This window comes from Acipenser ruthenus, chromosome 16, assembly GCF_902713425.1.
Source record: "Acipenser ruthenus chromosome 16, fAciRut3.2 maternal haplotype, whole genome shotgun sequence".
NCBI classification, from domain to species: Eukaryota; Metazoa; Chordata; class Actinopteri; order Acipenseriformes; family Acipenseridae; genus Acipenser; species Acipenser ruthenus.
In genome coordinates, this window is record NC_081204.1 from 9,240,315 (window position 1) to 9,263,369 (window position 23,055).

Below are 23,055 nucleotides of genomic sequence, written 5' to 3' on the forward strand. Positions count from 1 at the left end.
TAGACAGATTTCACAACAGCCTTCCAATCGCTGTATCATCAAGTAGTCAAATGACTATGTGACTCCCATGATTCCTAGCAACCTGGATATCAGGGGACTTCATGGGGCATGCTGAAAACTACAGAAACTGCGTAATTGACAATTTCAAACAAACTTTTTGGCTTTGACAGTCTGTAGGTGTTAATGTCACCGAAGACAATGGGCAGCTTAGTGGTTTCCCTCCTGAAGTTTTCTTTTACTTTTTTAAAGAAAATAAAAACCAAAGCTGCAAGCTGAGTAAGACTTGCACCTGGCTCCTATGCAGGCAGTGTGTTGTGGAATGCTGTGAGCCTGCGCCACACAGACAAGCCTGGACAGACGCGGCCCAGTCGACACACAAAGAGATCTGCCTAAGAGAGAGCAGGTCCTTTCCTGCCACCGTGCCTCCACACCCAGTCCGGCACGCGAAGGGAGGAAACCAGATCTAACTGCGGTTTCCCTCCACGCGCTGCACAGCACACCTTACCCTCCCCCACATTTACTGTATGTTTCGACATCCAGAGGTCATGTACAGCACAGGGATGGGTTTGAAAGGCGAGGGGGTGACAGTGCTGGAGACTGAAGCCCTCTCTCTGACTATCTACTGGCAGGTACAGAACAGACAAAATGAAATGAGATGTTCTAATGAGTCCCACAAATCATGTCCCTCTCAGATATTCTCCAAACCGTTGAGCTCTCTCACCTTGTGCCAGTCAGCAGGGGGGATGTCATAGTTCTCAGCTCGTAGGTTAGAGGCAGCAACAATGAAATCTATATGGAAATTAGTGTCATCATCCTAGAAAATAGTTTTAAAAGGCAGTTAGTTGGAAGTAATCCACTGGTGATGACAAGGTTGCCATAAAACTTCTTTAAGGAATTATTTGCATACTTTTTGTTAACAACACTTGGAATTTCCTTACTAAGAAACAGCTCTAATTCTAAACTGAATGCAGTGTACGCAGGCTGGAATCAAAGTGGACCCTCCTTACTTTTTTCTATTTTGAGGAATAGTATTTAACTACTGAATAGTATTGTATGTCCACAAAGGTTAACAAATATACTATTATTAAACAGTCAGTTTTATCCCACAATAATGTCTTTCACAAAGTGATACTGTGTAGCTCACTTTAACTCTTAATTTCACAAAATAAATGTACATCCTTGATTACACAGCCATAAATAAATACAGCTTGTGCTACACGTCCCACTACCTGCTTCAGTTCTTGATTGGGCAGATTTTGGGGACCTGGATGTTATCCTAAATCTCACTTTTATAAGATCTTACAGCTTTTAAAAAGATCCAGACAGGTCTTGATCTCTGCAAGCTTGAGGCAGCCCACAGGTACAAAATCCACAAGAGCAACCTGATGCCATGAAGATCACCTGGGCGCATTCTACTGATTCATTCATTCAATCAATCAATCAATCAATTAATCAGTCAGTCCACTAAATGTCCCAGTGATTATTCTGACAGTGCGTTGCAGAGTAGATGGCGAGGTAAAGGCGACCAACAATGAACTGAAACCGGATCTAGGCAATTTCCCTCAATCCAAATACAGGATTTATTCAGTCTTCAGCTTTTGAGTTATAATAATAAAAAAGGACAGTTCCACTTCATTTGGCAACGGCAATAAGATCAGTTCCACTTCATTGGACAGAAGCAATTGAGGCAGCACCTGGCACAATATGGCCTAGTATTTAAAGTGTTTTATCAGGGATACTACTACCAATGCCAAATGAGACGTGAAAAACTTGGACAACACCTGCCACCTGCAACACACACTTATATGTAAATGGATTGCCCCTTGTGTATATTCTTATATTTGTAGGCAACATTCCCAACCTTGAACATCCCTACCTTTTCAAACTCTAGTGGGTTCATACCGGACATGCCAAAGCTCTGTGGAGAAGCCAGTTTGACCTCCAGCTCTTCTAGCTTGCTGTTGTCTGAAAAAAAAAGAAATCACATAAACAGTGACAACAAATTCAATACAGAGACATTACCAACACATTAAATCCTGGGCTAACCTGGAAACATTTTGCCAGTGAAGTTGTTGTTCCACTCACCCACTCCCTGCTTGTCATCCTGCATCTCCTCGACCGTGGTGTGGATCCGCATGCCGGACCGAGGGGTGAAGTCCGGCACGCTGACCGTTTGGAGTGTCCTGGCGATTTCCCCTAGGTCTCGGGTCCCCTTGATACCGTAGGTCTGGGCGTACAGGTTAGCCGACGCTACAATGTAGTCCATATGGGTGGTCTGTAAAACATGGAACACATTAAACAAGCAAACTACTAGAAACCATTTAGCAGGCTTATCACCTAGTTGGTAAGTAAACGAAGGAGTGTTTATAGTATTAAAAGCAGGCATCTTTTCGGCAAAATCTGGGCTCTATCTGTTCAAATTCAAAACAGGGAGCTCAGTACTGGGGGCTGGAGAGGAATAACACTGCTGGAGGCAATTCGCTTTTGCTACCTGGCTTCGTTTTTGAATGTAACATTACGGACCAGCAAAATCAATCATTCAACACAAGCGTTGTAATGTAAGTACTAAACATATGTAATTAACATACAAATCTCCACAGACACAGTAATACGTTCTTAGTACCATAAAAAAGTAGCTCGCTGTGCTCTCGTGTACATTATGCAGAATATTTTCTAAACATCTTTCATACTTTCAAGCAATGGTTTTGCAATTTAAATCAAACCAAGCAGTTGGATCTATGGTCCTGCTTTACTGTTCCTGTTTAAATCATTTGCTACTGACACTGTAATGTGATGTTGTGCCTGTTGCTTGGGTCTACGGTTTATAAAAGAGTCTTGATCTGTCTTTCTGGACAATACACAAGAATACTGAAAGGGATTAAACAGTAGTCTTTCATAAATAACACATAAAACAAGATTCCCACAAGCTAAAACCATGTAGTAGCTGCGCATGTTAGAAAGCTATATGCTTATTCCTCATCATTCCTGTCATAGAACCGATAGAACACAAGAAATCAACATTGGAGCTAACCTACTGGATCATTGAGCAACACATTTAATTCAAAGAACTCTATAATGAATTATGAGCAGCGGCATTCCAATGGATTAATACCATGCTGCAGTTTAATCTTACAGACAGGTACCAACTTGATGCAGGGTAGGTCTGCAGGAACTATTATTTGGAAGGAAGTACAGTACAGGACACCAACATTTTTTTCTATTTCCTTGGAAAAAAAAATCCAAGAGCAAATGCAAATACTATCGCAACGAGGCAGAAAATTGGTAGTACAGGTGAACTCCACTTACAACAGATCCTGTTAGAGTTCAGTTTACAACGTATTGAGGAGGCATGTCGCTGCCAAACTCCATTGGGTTTCTCTTTACTCAGGAGCTGGTATTTATTTAGTCATTCTGGTCTGTTAAAAGTGTGTTTCATGGATTATTTCCTGGCGTATCTGCCACTGGGAAAGACAAACCTGAAATCTGTACCAAAGGCAACATGGAACCCATACTGTTATTTGATCAATTTTATGACATTGTGTGTATCCATTCTTAATACAATTGTTTGGTATATAATGTTGCGTCTTTTACGCAATTTCTGTTGATGTTACTGTATGCCTGAATCCATGTTGCTATTTAACATAATGTATGTTTCAAATCACAAACATATAAAATGCCATGGACAAATAAAGACCTATCCTTTGCACTTGCAATTGCTAAATTCAATGAAGTGTATTCTGTTGTATTACAAGGGTGGGATGGCACTCACATTATTGGGGTTGAAGATCAGGGGGTGAGGACATCGTTTGGGTCCTGACCAGAAGGGCAGACCTGAGCTTGTCACCTGAAGAGACAAAGAAACACAGGGCTATTACTGTTCAGCTAACTGGGACACTCTGCAGCGATTTCTTTTAGGAAGAAAGGGTTGTAATGGTTTCTACATTCTACATGCACTTTACAATCCAGGATGATTGTGTACATGCAGCTCTTTGGAATCCAGTCCAATAATGGTTTGGGATAAACAGGCAACACAGGGTATAAGGTGCATGGACTTATCAAAAATATGTGTTCATACCATTCACGTTTATAGAAATACCCAAACAGTGGTCTTTTATGAAAACTCCTTTGCACATGATGCAGCACAAGGTCTCACATGATGCTCTGAAGTCATTTAAGGGAGTCACTAAGAATGCTTTCAAGTGATCTTCTGCATGCTCAAAATATAAAACCATGTGCTCCAGCATATTAATCACTGGCTTCAACATTACTAAAATAGGACATGTCTTTTTGCATTACTGGCTCAATGTTTAGGTTATCATACACTTCATAGTTTGGGATGAAGCATACATAGTTTTCAAAATAACAGCTGCTGGTCTGCTAGCTGCAATAAAATCAATTTTGTCATTAGGACCACCTTAGTGCTGACACTGTTTTACAGTGCTGGCACCTGGGTGGATGTTGGCTGACCTTTTCAGACGTACTTTTTTTTCCTTTTTCCGTTTACAGTACTTCTGATTAATCTGTTCATTATACTGCATGCTTTCACTATGTCCATTATTTAAAAAAAATAATAAATAGATCCTTACATTGAGGGGGTACAAACTAATATGTACAAATTAACATACAAACCTAGTCATTTGAAATACTGAGAAATGCAATTATAATAAAATAATCACATAGGCTTACCAATATGCAACTTAAATCACAAGAGATTCCCTATTTATTGTAGCACACGACCACCTTAAACCTGTTTCTAATGAAAGTGGAAAATACATTAGTTAACCGATCTGCATTTATTTTCCCCAATCTACTCCCCTCCTGGATTTTTAATTTGTTAAAGTCAGCTTGTATTACTGCATCATACCATAATCTCAGTTCTGTGAATTTAGCTCTGGGGAAGGAAAAAAAAACACACACACATTCCCTTTAATTTGATCTTAAGTCTTAAAATAGTTCCCTGGAATTAGTTTGTGTTCCATGCTGGAGGGGTGACACAATGTTAATTTAAATAATACATACAGTACTGCTCTTGGCAAAAAGATCCCTTAAAAAATAAATAATTAACAGTATACAACTTGTATTTATGTTTTATGTAACAGCTAACGGCACACAAAGGGCAGAGGCACTCCACAACAATGTGAGTATTAAAATACTAAAGACAAGCAGATCCTTCTGCCTTTACTTAGTATCCCTGTGTTAGAATTCATTTTCAAGAAAGGGGGAACATTTTCACAACTAGCAAATATAAACAACAACAGGTTACTACCATTCGATCTACAAAAGCAGTTTGTCACAATTAGCATTTGTAACAGTTAACATTCATCACGGCCTCTTGACTACTGTGCTACTGTGTTTAAACAGATTTACCAGAGTCTGGTAATCGACAGCGATTCACTCCTTTAGCAAGAGTCAAAAAATGAGGTGGTATTGGTAAACACATATGTTAAGACTTTAATTAAAAACAGCTTTAAAAAAAAAATGTAAAATGAGTACAGGAACTTACACAGCAGTGTTGTTACAGAAAGGTTTTGATGCACATAAGTATTGGGTTTCATTTTATTTAGTACTTTTTTTATTGTAGAGAACTGCTTTCATGTCGCTGTAGATTAGAGAGATAGGAGTGTGTAAAATAGAATATTTTTGCTGAAATCACTTTGTTCTTAATTATACAGGCAATGTAATTTTGTATAGAAACCCTGCCACTCGGTGGCCTTGTGGTGTAATTTTTCTGTGCAGCACAACCAGACAGATGGACAGTTAGCTCTAAGTTCTATACCTTGTCAGATGGGAAGCAGTGCAGCAGTTGCTGAATGTTGTTTCTGTAGCAGCTCTCCCAGTGGCACCGGGCCCAGCTCACACAGTCTGCCCAGTCTCGCGGCCGCCGTGCGCCCAGGCTGTCGTACACTCCCTGCAGGATATCCAGGGTCTCTGCCCCGCCCTGCTTCTGTGTCCGCTCCACAAACTGAGGGTCCCTGGTGGCAGGATCACACACAGATGCGCTAACATGGCACCCTGTCATATAGTCATTCAGGATAACTGCCTGCTCTAAACTTGGAGTGTTAACTCTGGACTGTGCTGCCATTCGAGTCCAGGTTTATTTGGAATATAACTACATTATTGACTACGTTAGTAACCTGTGGCATTCCGTAGGTTTGACAGCCCGCCAGTGTGTTTTGTTTGTAAATATTTTTTAATAGAGCACCAGGATAAAAAATAAATAACGATGCAGCAGTAAGTACTGCTCCTTTAAAAACACATGTAATAATTCTTAGGGGGTTCACATTTAACATGCAAGGCAGGACCAGGGTGGAGCAGACATGGCAGTAGAATAAGGTGAGGCTCATCCTTATACAGTCCCCAATTATATGTAGTAGTTTTATTATATGACCTTTGCAATTCAGACAGCACCTACCGATTTCATTTACGGTAGTCCTGAGAAAAACACTGTATTACCATAGAGTGAAGATATGTGGCCCACACTTTTTTACCCACAAAAATGAGTACATTGAAATTATCTGGCTGTGCACTGTGGGAACTGTACTTATGTCACAAAATTCTATAGAGATCTATTACTGTATATAAGTTATTTTGAGGGAAAAGTTATGAGGTTCTTGGCCTCCGAAGTTCAGAATTTGTTTTTGTTCTGTTTCTACCATATGGGAACTGGAAAATCGTTTTTTAATCAATCACAGAAGTCTTGGACCACTAGACCCTAAGGAAGCTCTTAGCAATCTGGCCACACTCCTTCCTTCTATCTTCTGAGTTCACATGCTTTCTGGGGTCCCGAGCCAGCTTGCAAGTTCCTAAACCAACTCTCTATAAACAGACAGGCTTTTCTTTAAACAGTGGTGGGGAAAGTAAAACCAAATTAGTTGCAGATGTTTACACTGAGGGGCCTAAACAGGAAGCAGACCAACTTTGCCTGTCGTCTGGATAGTAACATATTACTGATCTTGAACTGCTCTGCTCCTGCTGGGGCTAAAGATAGACCCCTTCATCTGAAACAAATTTAATCAGACTTTACTTTTTCATTTAGTCTCCCTCATCGATATTCTGTCTTGAATTCAGTGCCGTTGAAAGATGACAAGAGTTGGAGACTGAAGCCATCTGCTGTAGCCACAGTGCAGGAACAGCATAGGGATACATTCACTGCCAGTGGAAGCTGATGGGTCGACAGCACTGAAGACTGAAGATGTCTATCTGTCTGTCTGCATGCATGTCTATCAACAGGGCAGGCTGACAGCACTGGATTCTTGTTTTAGTTATCTAATGTACAGTACATGTGGACTGTTTCAGAAAACCAAAGGTGGTACTCCACAAGGGTTAACAGACAGTATCTCCCTAAGCAAATACAGATTTGACTTTTTAATATATTATTTGTCTTTTACTTGGGGAAGCTTGCCTTTAAATTTATCTGGAAGTGTCTGGAGTTTAATGTGCTCTAATCCCTGTTCACTCCTTGGCGGCCTCATTTGCCTGGTGCGTTTTTTTGCCTTTTAAGGGGGTCATGTTAAATCTTCGCAAGATTTATTGAGTCTATGAAAACAATTATGGTCCATGCATCAAATTCTGTGCCCTTAATGAGATTGGATGGGGGAGTATTCTACCTTCTTATAACTGTATATAGATATTATCTACCAATCCAGCAGGGCTGGATGTCTTGAGTGCTCCTTGGCTCAGTGGAGTTGTAATGGGATATGGGATTGTGAAATAAAGCCCTTGGCTCGATACTAACCCAGGTTCAGTCTATAAAAACATATGTCCCCTGCTACAATATCTTTATTTATTTTCATTATACAGTAAGTGTTTCTGCAAAAATGTGCAACGCTTTCTTCTAGGAGTGCATTATTGTTGAGTTTGATTGAGCAGAACAGAGGTTTTTTAGAGCAAATCTGGGGCTAAGTGGCATAATTAAAGGGTTAGCTAGAAACAGAACCCATGAAAGAGAACTTACGTCAAGCTATAATGTGATTAAACACAATTAAAATGCAATTAAAACTGGGCAATCATTTCAAAAGCTACAGTGTCTGCAGAAGTGGAAAATAAACTTCAAACAGACTCATTTTTCAAAGGCATTGTTATTTCTTTGAGGATTACCTAATTACCTGTTCGAGGGAAAAAAGTGACAGGTTACAGGCAAAGGTTGTGCACTGTATTTATGTGCTATAAGTACATGTTTACTGAAAAAAAAAAGTGCCTATGAAATATAAATATTAGGCAAAAAATAATAACTGTGTTTGCAAAATAACAACAACATACCAACTAAATAAAGTGATAACCGAGGTTTTAAAATCAATCTTGACCATGAGCACCATTATCACTGGTCCTCTTTCTATTATGCTGAATATATTTTATTACTTCAATTAGGAATAAGCAGATTTTAGATAAATATAAATGTCTAACTGGTTATTCCTAGAACGTTGTTGAAGCTGACACCCTGGGATACTTCAAGAAGCTGCTTGATAAGATTCTGGGATCAATAAGCTACTAACAAGCAAACGAGCAAGATGGGCCGAATGGCCTCCTCTCGTTTGTAAACTTTCTTATGTTCTTATGTTATCACGTCCTGTGTACAAGGGGATATAAGTAAACCCTACCATGGGAGTGAGGCTGATCTGCAGAACAGGAAGGGAGTCTGGTATCATATAACTTTAAACAACCATAAAATATTCAGCAGCAGTACAAAGAAAAAAATACTTATAATGTCTTTGCAAATGTATTTTTCTTATTGCTGATTAAGGATGTGCAAAATTAAACTGAACAAGTTAATGGGATATTCTCTCTGGTTTTTCGTTTGGTCCAATAAATAGGACTTGAACCTTTGAAATATATAGTATTGCAATAAAAAAAATGATCTATACGCTAAAGCCAGAAACAGAATACTGACAGAGCTCAAACTGCAGTGCGTAAACTGTTGAGCATTTTTATAGTTACGCACCAAAACACATGCCTAAGCTGTTTTTCTAAGATCTGTACTGCAGAGGTGGCACAGGATGCCTGCTTTATTAAATCCCCCCAGCCCCCCGGCTCTGTTTTACAACGTGTTCAAGGGGGTTCACTGGATGTTGGCGGCCAACTGTTCGTTTAGCCCAGGTCTGCTCCCCATTATAATGATATTAAAATAATTGATGTTCCTGTAATGAGACAGACCTAATGACTTCCCACAGGTTTATTGCATACGGAGAATTGGATTTCCTGTGTAACCTGTAGGCTTGACATTAACAGTATGGTTCTGATCAAGTCCTAGGCATCTGTTTTTAAGCATACATTAATTTGTTTTGTTATATGTATGCATTTTATTAATCAAGTAATTTAGCTATCCTATAGTTTTAAAGGTGACTGGCTGAAGCTGCACGTCTTTCTGTCTATCCCAGGGCAGGTACAGCACAGGGATGGATAAGGGCCTGTGTAAGTGAGGGGCTGATCACACTCATTGGACTGCAGTATCAGCTCCACTCCACGACTGCTTTGTCCCATATTTTGGTGATTGAGAGGTGTTTGCGTGTTACACTTGGGTAGGTTCAGAGGAATTTACACAAGGCAGCTGCACACAGAAAAATTATTTGTTTTGTAAAATGGTTGAAAAAAAAAAAAAAACTTGTGTCTAATGTGTTGACTTGAGCCCAATTACTCCCAGCAATCTTCTCAGATATTTTTTAATTAATATGAATTTACAATATACCCTTCCTTCTACTGTAGTTTCTTTAGGTCTATTCAATTTATCAAAACAGTGTTGAATCTAGGTTCTATAAATCGCAGTTTGCAAGCCATACAAAATAAAAATAATTTTACTTTAATGTGCTTCTTTCAAACTGCACAATTGAGACCAATGCAGCTTATCGAAGTGCATAAAAGGTGCTATCCCTAGTTATTGAAGGGGAAATGCAGTCTCTTATAAGGTTAAACTAGCACCTTTCATGAACACCCAAACCGACTATTAAAAAAAGAAGAAAGAAAGGGGGATTCAAAGGACTTACTGCAGGTACTGGTTCACACGTTCAGACGTCTGTTTGAAAAGCCCTTCAAACTCATCTCTGGCCCACTAAGGAAACACAAGAAAAACAGCGATTTTAAAATACCTTTGTCTCTCTTTTTAAACTTCTCTCTTATAGACCTCCTTTGGCACTGGAATAAAATCAGAAAACAACCCATTTAAAGTTGTCAAAATAACTGAAGAGCTAGTGTACTAAAAAATCAGCTACCTCAATGTAGAGTTCACTTATCAACTGAACTTAAACAAACCATTTGCAGGAAGACTTGCCAGCAGTCATTTACTGTATATGGTACTAGCTGTCATGTCACACAATTAGGTGTTATTGTGTCTACAACTCCAGTGCAGTAATCTTCGTTGAAGCTGCCAGTCCACTCTTAATTTAAAAACTGCTACATCTGCTTTACTGCTTATAACACTTCTTAAACTTCATTGTACAGTATTTTGGGCTCCAGATAGATCACTCTGAGGAAAAACTGCCATGTATGAATAAATCATGACTAAATGAAATAAAATAAATTACAGTAGTACAATGGGGGAACTTGAGAAAGCCGTTTATGGTGCCATTAGAAACATGTGTGAAAGGAGAAAAACACCTATTAAAGTTACAATACTCAGCTAATGAATTACATTTAAGAGCGCTTTTTTCTATGTTTGTACCATTAACGGCTGGTTTCACAGACGCCTTTTGGCATTAATCTTGACTACCTTACCCAAGGTAACATCCATAGGTTAGTATTTAATTAACTCCTACATTTAAAAAAAAAAACAGACGTGTTTGATAGCTTGGTTCTCTGATGCAGAGGAAAGAGTGCCCCCTACTGAATTTTTTTTTATACACTGTAACCTCTGATTTCCATCACATTTCTTTAAGATATTTTCATGCAATTCTGAATTATTTCATTGTATTACAAATCATTACTAACAGTTACTAAACAGGAAGATTATATATATATATATATATATATATATATATATATATATATATATATATATATATATATATATATATTACTGATAAATTCCAAGGAATGAAAAGCACTGGCTCTAAAAACAATTTTTCTGCAAATTTTTTTTAAGGAAAACTGAAAAAAGCAGAGAATTCTTTAACAGTAGTGCTGTGGCAGTAAATCACTTGAATGTTTTGTAAGAGAAGCCCTTCTTTCTGCTGCTACTCTCAGGCAGACACAGAGCAGCCCTGAGCCCCAGTCAATAGCCACCACTTGTACAGCAGCTGGGTCCCATTTCCTGCCTGGCCCTGACAGACCAAATACCAGCCCTGAGTTCAGACAGGCATGGGAAACTGCAGCCGTTCGGGCCCTAGACGCTACAGGACAAAACTCAGAGAGTGGTAACAGTGCTGGCGAGCTGAGAATGGAGTGTTCAGACTAGTGCTCATTATTAACATGCAGGATAACAGTGTTGGCGAGCTGAGAATGACCTGTTTTAATGCCATTGTGTTTACCTTGTGAGTTGACTGTCTCTTACCTGCAGGGTGTGCAGGATGGAGTGTGGGAAGTTCTTGAGTGTGCACATGGGGAAGGCGTTCTGTGTTCCCCCCTGGTCCTGTCCGTAAGACTCAGTCAAGAAGGGCACAATGACCTGTGTGTGCCCCTTGGTGCCCTGAGTGCCTGAGTCCAACAGGGGCTTCTGGTAGCGAACACAGCACCTGTCAACGTACATTCCTAAAGATGAATACAGAAACATGTCAACAGTCAACCAACACAACATAGGGTTTAGCAACAGTGTGTCCCAGCTGTATTCCCTACATGGAATTTTGCAACTAAACTTTTTTGTCACTCATCCTCTCTATATTATCGGGCCTCGCAGTGGAGGAATATTACACAGTAACCATTCAGGACAGCACAATCTGTGGATAATCCATGACATTTAACATATCCAGAGAGGTCAATTATACCATTTATACCATTAAGAGAATTGAAGAGTAGGCTGTAGAGGTTAAAACAGCCAGGTCAGAATTTAGTATAGGAATTTGGCCAGGGAATACTAAGAAATAGTGCCATGGTATCATTGCTGTCTACAAAACTGACAGAGCCTCAGTTTAATGTCTGTGAAGGAAGGCATTACAGTCCCCAAACTCAGTGGTGAACATTGGTTCTGAGTGTTGATTATTTAACTAGCAAGTTAGGAGTTTCTTTTTCCCCTAGCTAATTCAAATTACTCGGCAGTAGAAATGAGCTACCAGACTAAGCTTGAGATTTTAGTTAAATCAGTTGACCCAGTCAATTCTGATCTCCACTCACTGGCTTCCACGTTGTCCAGTGCAGTGACCACACCGTCCAGCCCGGAGAAGAACTCGTGTCTGTAGATGTGCTCCGTCTCCGGGCCGACCCTGTTCTGATGAGCTGATATGTGGAGCGACGGGTTCATCTTTCTGATGGCCAGGGCGGCAGTCTCTGATTTCAACTTCTGTATCAAGATGGGCAGTGGAAGAAGGAATCAGAGCTAGAACACATGAAGATACTAGACACATGGTAGACATGTGGCATTAATAATGAGCCTTTTGTCTCCCTGGGTTAGCCCCGGGGCGATCTCCAGGACTGGGATCTCGGGGGAGGCTGGCGACTGCAGCTTGTCATGCGAGAGCCCATTGAGATGAAAAGGAAAAGTTGATCCCTCTCCCCCTTATTATCAGCAACCTTTGACACTACCATTTCACAACCCTTACCGACAACTTAAAAATTAGCCTGCAAGTACAACCTGCCTATTCCACAAAGCAGCTCTGAGGGTTACTGATGGCTCCGCTGCTGTAAGCAGATGTTACCACTGCTAGCCAATGAGAGCGAGGACATAGATACTGCTGCTCCACACACAGAGATACACATTGATAAACATCGCTGCTCTGGGGGTGCGATACATTTTTTATTCCATTAGCATGTGACAACCTATGCAATAATAAAAAGCTCATTTAATAAATCAGCTTGAGACAGCACCAGACACTCAACTGACCTGGATACAAAACTGATATTTTAAACTAAACAAACTAAACAACTCTAAATGAGAGGGATTAAAATCCAATAAATCTTTTCAGCACCTGTCCGGTTTTATCTAAGTAACTGGATCATTTTATTTTTTTACCTCCATGACTATACTTGTGGATTTAGTGATACTATTTCTAAAGTTTGCGTTGGTTTAAGAGGTACTCTCCAAGGATTGACACTATCAGCTTGGGGAATGCAACTGGATTTTTTCTTATACCGCCTAATCACACCACTCTTGTCTTACAAAGTACCAGGTCTTATTTTATCATGTACTCTTAAGTGTTCCTGTGAGTTCTACAGAGAAACATAAGGTTCCTTACTCTGCAACCCTTTTTTTGTTGTTTAGGTTCTGTAAAGAACAATACTGAAAAAAACAGAGGGTTCTACATAGTGGGTTCAATATGAGAGCAAAGGGTTTTAATAGATGCACTAGGAGGTCAGAATAATCGCTTTAAAACTATTTCTGACCATATACATTCATAAGAAACTGCCTCATTCTTTTGTTCTGACACTTCTTGTGAAGGCACAGGAGAGCATGGTTTTCACATGCAGATGGTCAGTGTCTGGAGAGCAGTGGAGGCAGATGTATCTGAAATTCAATTGCATATTCCCTAATTTGATGATGGCTGGTAACGGATACCTGGGGTACGTTTTTTGTCCTTGTGAGATGGACAGATTGTGAGCAGTTGAGGTCCAATGTATATTTGAGTGGTCTGGGCTCTGGAGATTAATATATTCTGCTCTTTAGAATTACTGAAAATCTTAAAATGACTGTTTGAAGTTATGGATGAACTACCTTCAGCCTCACAAGATCCACGAGACAGAATAACAAAACATTTCACAATGTCAGCCTTTACAAGTATTACTAAAGATCTAAGTTATGGATGAACTGTAGCATTGCAAGAAGAAACAAATATGTCTAGTCTAACTTAGTTTACTGTAGTATTAATACAGCCAACTACCTGTGAATCCTCTGAGCACAACAAATATCGACAATGTCCACTTTCACTTTTTGGTATTACTGGCAATCCTATATAAACATATAAATATGAAGCATTTAAAAACAATCCACCCCATACCGTAACGTCTCCTTGACGAAACAAGAACTGACGGTTCAGATTAGACTTCTCAATGGAGTCCATGTCTGTCACAGTGATGTTCCCGCCCTCTCCGGCTGCCAGACCAATCATTGCAAAGTTCTTCAGTAGCTCGCAGCCAATGGCACCAGCCCCCACCTAAAACAGAACAAAATGTTTCCTATTTTTCTGTACGAAAGAGCTTAGGAAGTATATTCAATATTTTTATACCATCTTTGAAGGCACAACACTGAAAAGGAGCTCCCTCGAACAAATAGCACGACATGGTTTAAATGGAGTTCTAACTGGAAAGGGACTCTTTGTCCAACAAAGCAAGGGGGGGGGGGCTTTGGGGTGCTAACAGGCACAGACCGACATGGATTAGCAGGCTATTCTGAAGTGCTCAATACTTTAGAAAGGGAAAACACAAAAAAGGATACCCTTGCATAATTGGTGCAAACAAACAAAACCACCGGCTTTTGTGTTTAATATCCAGACATGCTAAGTAAGGTTGTTCAGGGGAGGCTTTTAGATGTAACACAAGGATATGATGTTTAGCTGAAAAGTTCTCTAGGTTAAGCCCAGTTTCTACAAGATTATGCAGGGGGATCTGTTTGGTATTATTGCACAGTACAGTTGATTGATGACTGAGGGCACGTGAATAATAAACATCAAAGCAAAGGCAAGAATTTTGAAAAAGGTATTGCAGGATTGGAACAGCACAGATGACAGTGGTGGCAAGTAATGAGTTTGTATCTAAACTCAATACTGTGGTAATGCTTAAAGAACATCTTCTAAGCCTTGTAATGTCTCCAAATTGAACACAGAAAGCACGAATTTTGCAAGCTGTCCAACAGATAACCCCTTTGCCTTTGTCTAACCTGTTCACATATCTGCACACTACTGAGCACCTGCTATCAATCATGATAAAAAAAGAGTATACTAATGGGGTGGGGCACTTCAAAAGCTCATGTCAACCAAATCACTTGACCTTGGTCTCATGCTACAGAACAGATTTAGAACACATAGATCATCAGGGCCTTTCCTGGTCATATCCAGAGTAGGCTTGCTTTCATCTTCCTTCCAAAATGAGTTTTAGTGATTTGATGCAAACACCACCCACTATGCAAAGTGTGTCTCATTCTCGTTTTCCAAAATGTTTTCAATAATGAACATTCCTTAAAGTATGTGTAACAAAGTATACTTCTACACAAATTGAAATAGGCAAACATAGCTATATTGCTTTGTCTACTGTTACAGGCTTTTATTGGGCACCTAAAGTTGTTTCTTACTAGTTTTCTATCATTAGCTGCTTGAAATGTTCAACAAGTCAGGCCCAGTGGGTAACACTACTGCACCAATGAATCACAAGGAACCCCCCCCCCCACACACACACACACACACTTTCACAAGAATGGCCAAGCCAACAAACTAACAGGAAATGCCAGCTGAATCAGAATGGTTTCCTGCATGTGTCAACTGGGTAACAGTATCAACAAAGATAACTGCAGAGCTTCTGTCACAAAACAGACATTTATTTGTAAAGAGAGCCATCTTGTAGTGGCTTGTTGGAAGTGCACCTACCATGAAGTACTTCAGCCCAGCCAGCTTCTCTTGGAAAGCCGAGCCAAACACTGCGATCTGTCCATCATAGCGACAGCCTCTCTGCAAGAAACACAGACAGCCATTAATGCAGAACTAAGAACCATTCTCAAATACACTTACAACAAGACTGGAGGTAGAGGGTTATCATGTATGGGCCCAAATTCAGTAGAACTAATATTAAAAGTGTTTGCTCTTCCTGTTACAACATTACTTCCTGTGACACACACACAGACACAGGGTCCACCAGAGTGAGTCCTTTTTGCCAGGACATGGAATTTGACGATAGGAATTGATACACTCATAGGAAGAAGGAAGTGTAAATATCCTGCTGGAGTAAAATCTATATATGTTCCATAAGAAATAAAATGTAAAAAAAATAATACAATAATTCACAGCTGCCCACTACTACACTGTAGGCAGTCAAACAGACTCACTGGTGTGCAGGTCTCTTCTGTCAGAGTCAGCTCTTCATTCTCCTCAGGAAGGCACTCCAGAGCGTCAAAGTAAAGCCACTGCTTCAAGGGGGTGAACTTCCCACTGCAGGCCTGTGCAGAGAGACACTCAGTGAAACCAGGCTCAGTCACAGCAATATCAAGCAACAGGTACTCCCTTCTGAGTTCAGTATCATGCTAGTCAGCGCTCACCTTTCACAAGCGCTAAACTCTTCCTGGCGCTGTATTGTCCATGTGGATATTCAGACTGACAGAGGTCTCCAGTGCTGTCAGTCCCTTTCAGAGGCACTAAATTCATCGCTATACCCACTGTATCCTACATAGTAATATATACTATAAATGGAGGGTTTCACTGCTCCAAGTACAACAGTACAATCACTTGAGATTCCCTTGATTATATTGTAAATAAAATTATGCTATCTACATCTGACAGTGGAAACTATCAAAACGTGGACTGTGTTAGTAACCATATATCTGCACATCCATAACTGCTATCCACCCACTGCTCAAAATTCAGAGCGTTTGGCAGGTGGTACAGTGGGGTAGGCCTGCTTATTGCATTGCTGAAATGCTGTTGCTCGCAGGCCAAGCTGCACTGGTCTTACCTTCATGACCTCCTGGGCTGCCACTCCTCCAATAAAGGCATTGATGGGACTCAGGTCTCCGGCTGCGCCCAGCGCCAGTTTGCGCACTGCGCTCTCGTCTAACTGTTCTCGTTGCAAGGTGGATGGGGCTTCCTGGTTCAGGGTCCTCGCCATGGCAACCAGCTTCTCTGCATCAGCCTTCATGAAGAGAGAGAGAACTCACTACGGATGGAGGGGTTTGAAAGACACCCGTTTTTCCATTAAGCTTCATCCATACACTGAATCATAAAATCCAAATTGGATTTGAAACTTTTGTACTTTCACAATGTTTGTATCTATTTGTAGATTTGGTTTGATTAGTAGGCCGTAGTCATACCCCCTAGTTTTCTAAACTCAAAACCTATACGCTAGCAAATTTTGTACCATTTGAATATTGTGCATGTATAGTGACAGGCTTCAATGTCCTGTGACCTGTACCTGTCCTCTGGGTTTAGGCAGTTGTCCGGTCTCCTTAACGAAGCGATGTAGAGCCTGGAACGCGATGTGGAAAGTGCAGTGACGTTCAATCTTACTGAAATCTGTCATCTCAGGGTAATTTAAGGAGTCTTTCAGGGGTTTCTGTTCAACAAACAAAGGTAAGAAAATGTCAGGCCAACCTGAACTGCGGTTTCAACTAATGCCATTATACTTGACGGTGTAGTGATGATTTGACCTCAGTATTCAATGCTGCCCCACCCCTACTCTTTTACAAAAAATGATAACTACAATTTATATTGTAGTTTTGACCTGCATTGTCAGAGTAGTACTTACAAAGGTGAGTGTCTTTGGCATTTTGACCTCTGTGACGATCCCTCCCTTCTTATACTCTGAAAATCCTGAGGTGTCACATATACTGAACGTGTAGGCATCTGCAGAAACCCAAAGAAGGTACAGGTTATAGTTTCCTGTCAGTGTATCTTAAAATACAGGGCATTGGAGAGAGGAAAGCAAAGAGCAAATAGACTAATCCCAGGGCTAAAAGTATGAGTTATGAAGATGAGGGAACTCGATCTATTCAGCCTGCAATAAAGAAGGACCTCTTGTTATTCTTCTTATGTTCATATCTCAGTTTATTAAACAATATGGGCGACAGATTATTATCAGGGGCAATATTGAATTGGGCAAAAAACAACCAAACAATATTTACTTAAATGTATCTACCGTCATGGATTTCTTGGTGTTATCAGTATTTTGGGGCAAATAGTGTTAAAATCTGTGAAAAACTGGCCAATAGATTTTGTAAAACCCTTGTGTATGATGGTAATATTATTTTTTATTATCCAACCGTAGCATGAGAAAAAGTAGTATCAGCCTACCAAGGAACCTGATCTCAATGGGTTCGTGTTTATTGAGTTCCGTCATGCCGTGGATTTCAGAAAAGGCGACGTGATCTCCATCCTGTAAACCATGTCTCTCCTCATCCGAACAGGTCACCACACCAGGATTGCCCTGAAGGAAACAATCAAAAACATGGCGTACAGAAAATATCCCTTATCAGTTAATGTGTACAGTTAGCCCTGTCTCCTTCTGTAAAAAGACTCATGTGTGTAACAGGCACTTTTGTGTCATGATCTGTTATTATAAATTTTGATCCCTGCAGATGCATTTACATGAATTTGAAAGAGCACAATTAAAACACTTTCTGAAGGCAACATGGTCCTACCTTGGAGATGTGAACTACCATAGCTGAAAGTGGCTGCTCCCCATCTGGATCAGTCACCTGAAACTTGTCTCCAAAGTCACAGAAAAGCTGGCTGCAATGAAGCACAAGGCAATAGAATCCATGGAACGATGGGTTTAACAAGGCATGCATTTTAACATCATCCCCAGGCAGTGTGTCACCTAAACCTCTCAAATTCATCGAAACACAGACCAAGCCTTTGCATTTGTGTCAGGTACTGCTGACATCTAAATATCATTTCACTGCCATGACTTCTATATGCCAGTTTACATGCTGATATGGAAACCTTTCTCCTCAACAACTGGTTTCAACAAGATGAGATTATAAACAGCACAGTGCAGCATTTTTACAGGAAACACTGTTGATGAAGGTACCTTCAAAGGCAAGAAGAATGTTTTTTGGTTTTTTTTAGCAGTAGCAGCAGTTCAAAGTGTTGGTTGTTTCTTAAACAGTAAGCTGTATTTATAATTTCCTCATTGCTGGCTGACTACTAGATTTGCCTTAACTAATCTGTTGAATATTACCCAAAGAGCTTACCCACACAAGCCTTTGGTGTCCGCCACAATGAATTTAATACCCCTGGAGTGACAAAAACTTCCAATCCGAAGCTGCTCCTCTAGAGAGGTATTCGTCAGGACCACCACCTGTGACACACAAGGGAGTTACTTTATCTGCAGTAGGTGCTTTTCTGCGGTTCTGGCGGTTTGGTGGTGCATTGGGTTAATGAAACCACCCTTAACTGTGGGAGGTCACAGGTAAAATGAGTTTGGGCGTCTCAACTTTCTGATTGCAGCCCTTGCTGTTCTTCTTCAGATGAGCAGGATGTTCATGTCCAACCTTATTTCCAATATACACTACCATGCAAGAATAGCTAGATCTTACAGTATTGCCATTTTCCATTACGTTCTTGTAATCCCTTAAATAAGTGTACTGTGGCATACTGTTGAAAGGCATGGTAAATCACAGATGAGTGGGGTAAAGTCTTGTGTAACAATATGGCTAACCTCGGTGAAACAAGGGAAATACATAGGATGAAAGATGAGAGTAAACTGCAAATTACTGTGCAAATGCACACTCAATGAATCCATAGACATGTGAAATGTAATTGTCGTTACGTTCACCCACTTTTGTTCTGTAATGAGACGTACTGTTAAGTGTTGATTTGTAAACTCCATGAAACTTCCAGTTTCAGAATAACGGGTTATCAGGACTGTATTTACTATAGACATTATGGCAGGTGGAGCCGTGCATTTAATTCAATACCTGGAATGCTGACAGGATGAATTAAATGCACGGCTCCACCTGCCATAATGTCTATAGTAAATACAGTCCTGATGAGAGACCCAGTGTAAGAGGTCACTGGGACATAGACGTTGAGCTCGGCTAGCTGGGATTCACAGCTCTCAGCCCGGTTCTGTCCCACGTCGTCCTCCCGCAGGAAGAACTGAAAAACAGGCAAAGGGAAGCCTTACAATGATTTCTACACATGCAGCAGTAGGCTTGCATCAAAAAACCCAGTGTGTGCATGAGCTGATATTTAAACACTGTTAACTGACTAGCAATACCCTTCTTATTGAGTTTATATAGATTACAATCAACATGTATACCCAAGGGTAAAAAGTGACGGAATACACCAGAACTTCTGATTTTAAGACCGCTTGAACCCCTAACTTACAGAAAACAGTATGCAATTTCAAAACAATGGTCTTCTTTGGTCATAACAGAATGAGGACAGCTGGTGTTGAAAAGGTGTAATGCAATCTGCACCTCATTTACCCTGTTTGTAGTCAGTTGGCGCCCTCTAGTGTGTAAAACGTGCAGAGAGCGTCATATCAGTGTTATATCTGTGAGGCCGCGATGGTACCTGGGAGGAAAGGTCTCCCCACTGGGTCTGGCCCTCGTCGTGGACAGTGACTGATTTCACTCCCGCCAGGATGATGTTTTTGGCGATCTCAACTCCCAATCCCCTCATTCCAGAGACAAGCACGTCTGCCTCCTTCATGCGGCGCATCGCTTCATGGCCCAGCACGTACCTGTGTGCGATACACAGGACGCAATTGTTAAGTGAATAAGGATGTAGGGTATGATCAATTAAATAATATACAGCAAAAAGGGTAGTCCAAAAACCCAGAATTGGGTGGAGAGCCACTGCTAAACTGAAACACTGAATATTGGTAGAAGAATATCACACATTCTAAGTATTAAACTGCATATCAAATTGATATTGAGGCCTTTAGTTGGCAAGATAGAATGGCAGGATATCATACAAGGACGACAGCAGTTCTCAAGATCGAATGGCAGGATATCATACAAGGACGACAGCAGTTCTCAAGATAGAATGGCAGGATATCACGCAAGGACGACAGTAGTTCTCAAGATAGAATGGCAGGATATCACGCAAGGACGACAGTAGTTCTCAAGATAGAATGGCAGGATATCACACAAGGACGACAGCAGTTCTCCAGATAGAATGGCAGGATATCATGCAAGGACGACGGTAGTTCTCAAGATAGAATGGCAGGATATCACACAAGGACGACAGCAGTTCTCAAGATAGAATGGCAGGATATCACACAAGGACGACAGCAGTTCTCCAGATAGAATGGCAGGATATCATGCAAGGACGACGGTAGTTCTCAAGATAGAATGGCAGGATATCACACAAGGACGACAGCAGTTCTCAAGATAGAATGGCAGGATACCACACAAGGACGACAGCAGTTCTCCAGATAGAATGGCAGGATATCATGCAAGGACGACGGTAGTTCTCAAGATAGAATGGCAGGATATCACACAAGGACGACAGCAGTTCTCAAGATAGAATGGCAGGATATCATACAAGGAAGACAGCAGTTTGCAAGATAGAATGGCAGGATATCATACAAGGACGACAGCAGTTCTCAAGGGCTATTTCTTTAATACATAAATAAATAGCTAGTAAATAAATAAACTACTTTAAGGCTTAGGTGTGAGGATCGATGCAGACTGGTGCAAAATAACCTCTCAAATATTGGTAAAGATCACATTTAACCTATTCAAACTATCTAAATAATGCAAGATTAAAATGCTTTGTCATCCACTTCACTCACTATTAGTTTTCAACATCAACAACTGGTTTAACAGACTCCAATAAGCACTAATCCTGAGGTACCCAATGTTACCCTAGGTAAAACAGTGCTAACCAGGGTCTCTGAAAACACGTCATTAATATTATTTTAATTATACTTACAGTTGCCGAGAGTAAAGACTTTCATCAATGTCAGTGTTGTCTGCCATCTCTGAAAAAGGATACAGTTTACAGGAATGCATATACAATGTTAGAGCAGCGTGAAAGGCATGGGTGGTTTAAATATATAGTCATTTATATAGGACGGACAAAGAAATAGAAACATTATACGGGGCTAGTACAGGATCATGATTTGAAGTCTACAAGGTGTTTCAACTGTTCTGAAGTATAAGTAACCATTCCTCAATGATTTCTGTCTCTCATATCAGATTATTTTGCCAACTGTGACTTTAACCAACTTGCTTAGGGGACATGCATGTTTTATTTAATACACAATACATGGCAGGTGACAACCAGTCATGTGACAGAAAGTATGTGCTGCATTTTTATAGATGGTTTAATCCCGTATATTACATGCTTTAAGTATTTAATGACACAGCACTCAAACATAATACTTTAGTTTGTGTGTGTGTGTGTGTGTGTGTGTGTGTGTGTGTGTATATATATATATATGTGCACACACACACAAAAACCTAAACGCAGAAACACTGCTTAAGAGGTTTACAGTACAGTACAGTACAGTTCTTGGGCACGCTGCAGTTGTGTTTTACCTAAATGCAAATTAATGTTTCATTTGGTACCAGATAAACAGACACATATAACAGCAAGCGACCGCATAGCGGTCATTCTCGTAGCTCCCCCCCCCCCCTCCAAGCTCTTAACCGGGTCACCAAACCCGATTACTCCCACGGACATAGCTCGCTTTTTTCATTGAGCACGTTACAGACGGGCACTTCTATTTTAAACACTCACCTGTTTGTGTAGGCGGGTTATTCTGCGTATCGTATCTGCTTTGAATGAGATGGTTATTCTCCAGAGGAGTGAATGAAAGATACAAAAATAAACACCTTTTGCACCGCGACTATCAAGGAGTTTCAGTTTCGTTTCTCCGCAGAGTTGTATGTGACCTTGTACTTGATTCCAGTAAAGTACATATATTTATATTTATTTCCTTAAGAGTCGGTGCAGTGTCTAAATAAGAGGTAAACTGCAGCACCTTTAGAACAGATTGTACACTGGCCGTTGACTCCCAGTTGCTGAATAAATTTAATATATATATAAATATATATATATATATATATATATATATATATATATATATATATATATATACACACAGTATTTTGTTTTCTTCTTTAACCCTGTTCCACAAACATACATTCCCGTCAAAATGACAGATGCTTCCTTTTCTTGTGTAACTTTTAGTACACCACAGTATTAGCTAACCCGCTTCAATACTTTGTGTTCCTAACAATAAAACCGTCAGTTGCAGTATCTTGGCAGTTTGGCTAATTAATTAATTGTAATCAGCTGTGAAATAAGATCATTGCAGCACGTA

At 40.3% G+C, this 23,055-nt stretch overlaps 1 pseudogene; it reads right to left on the minus strand.

Moving 5' to 3' along the window:
• The window catches only part of LOC117412562 (ubiquitin-like modifier-activating enzyme 1), a 71,817-nt pseudogene extending 49,250 nt beyond the window's left edge, over positions 1-22,567 (minus strand).
• Positions 22,568-23,055: the final 488 nt, after the last annotated feature.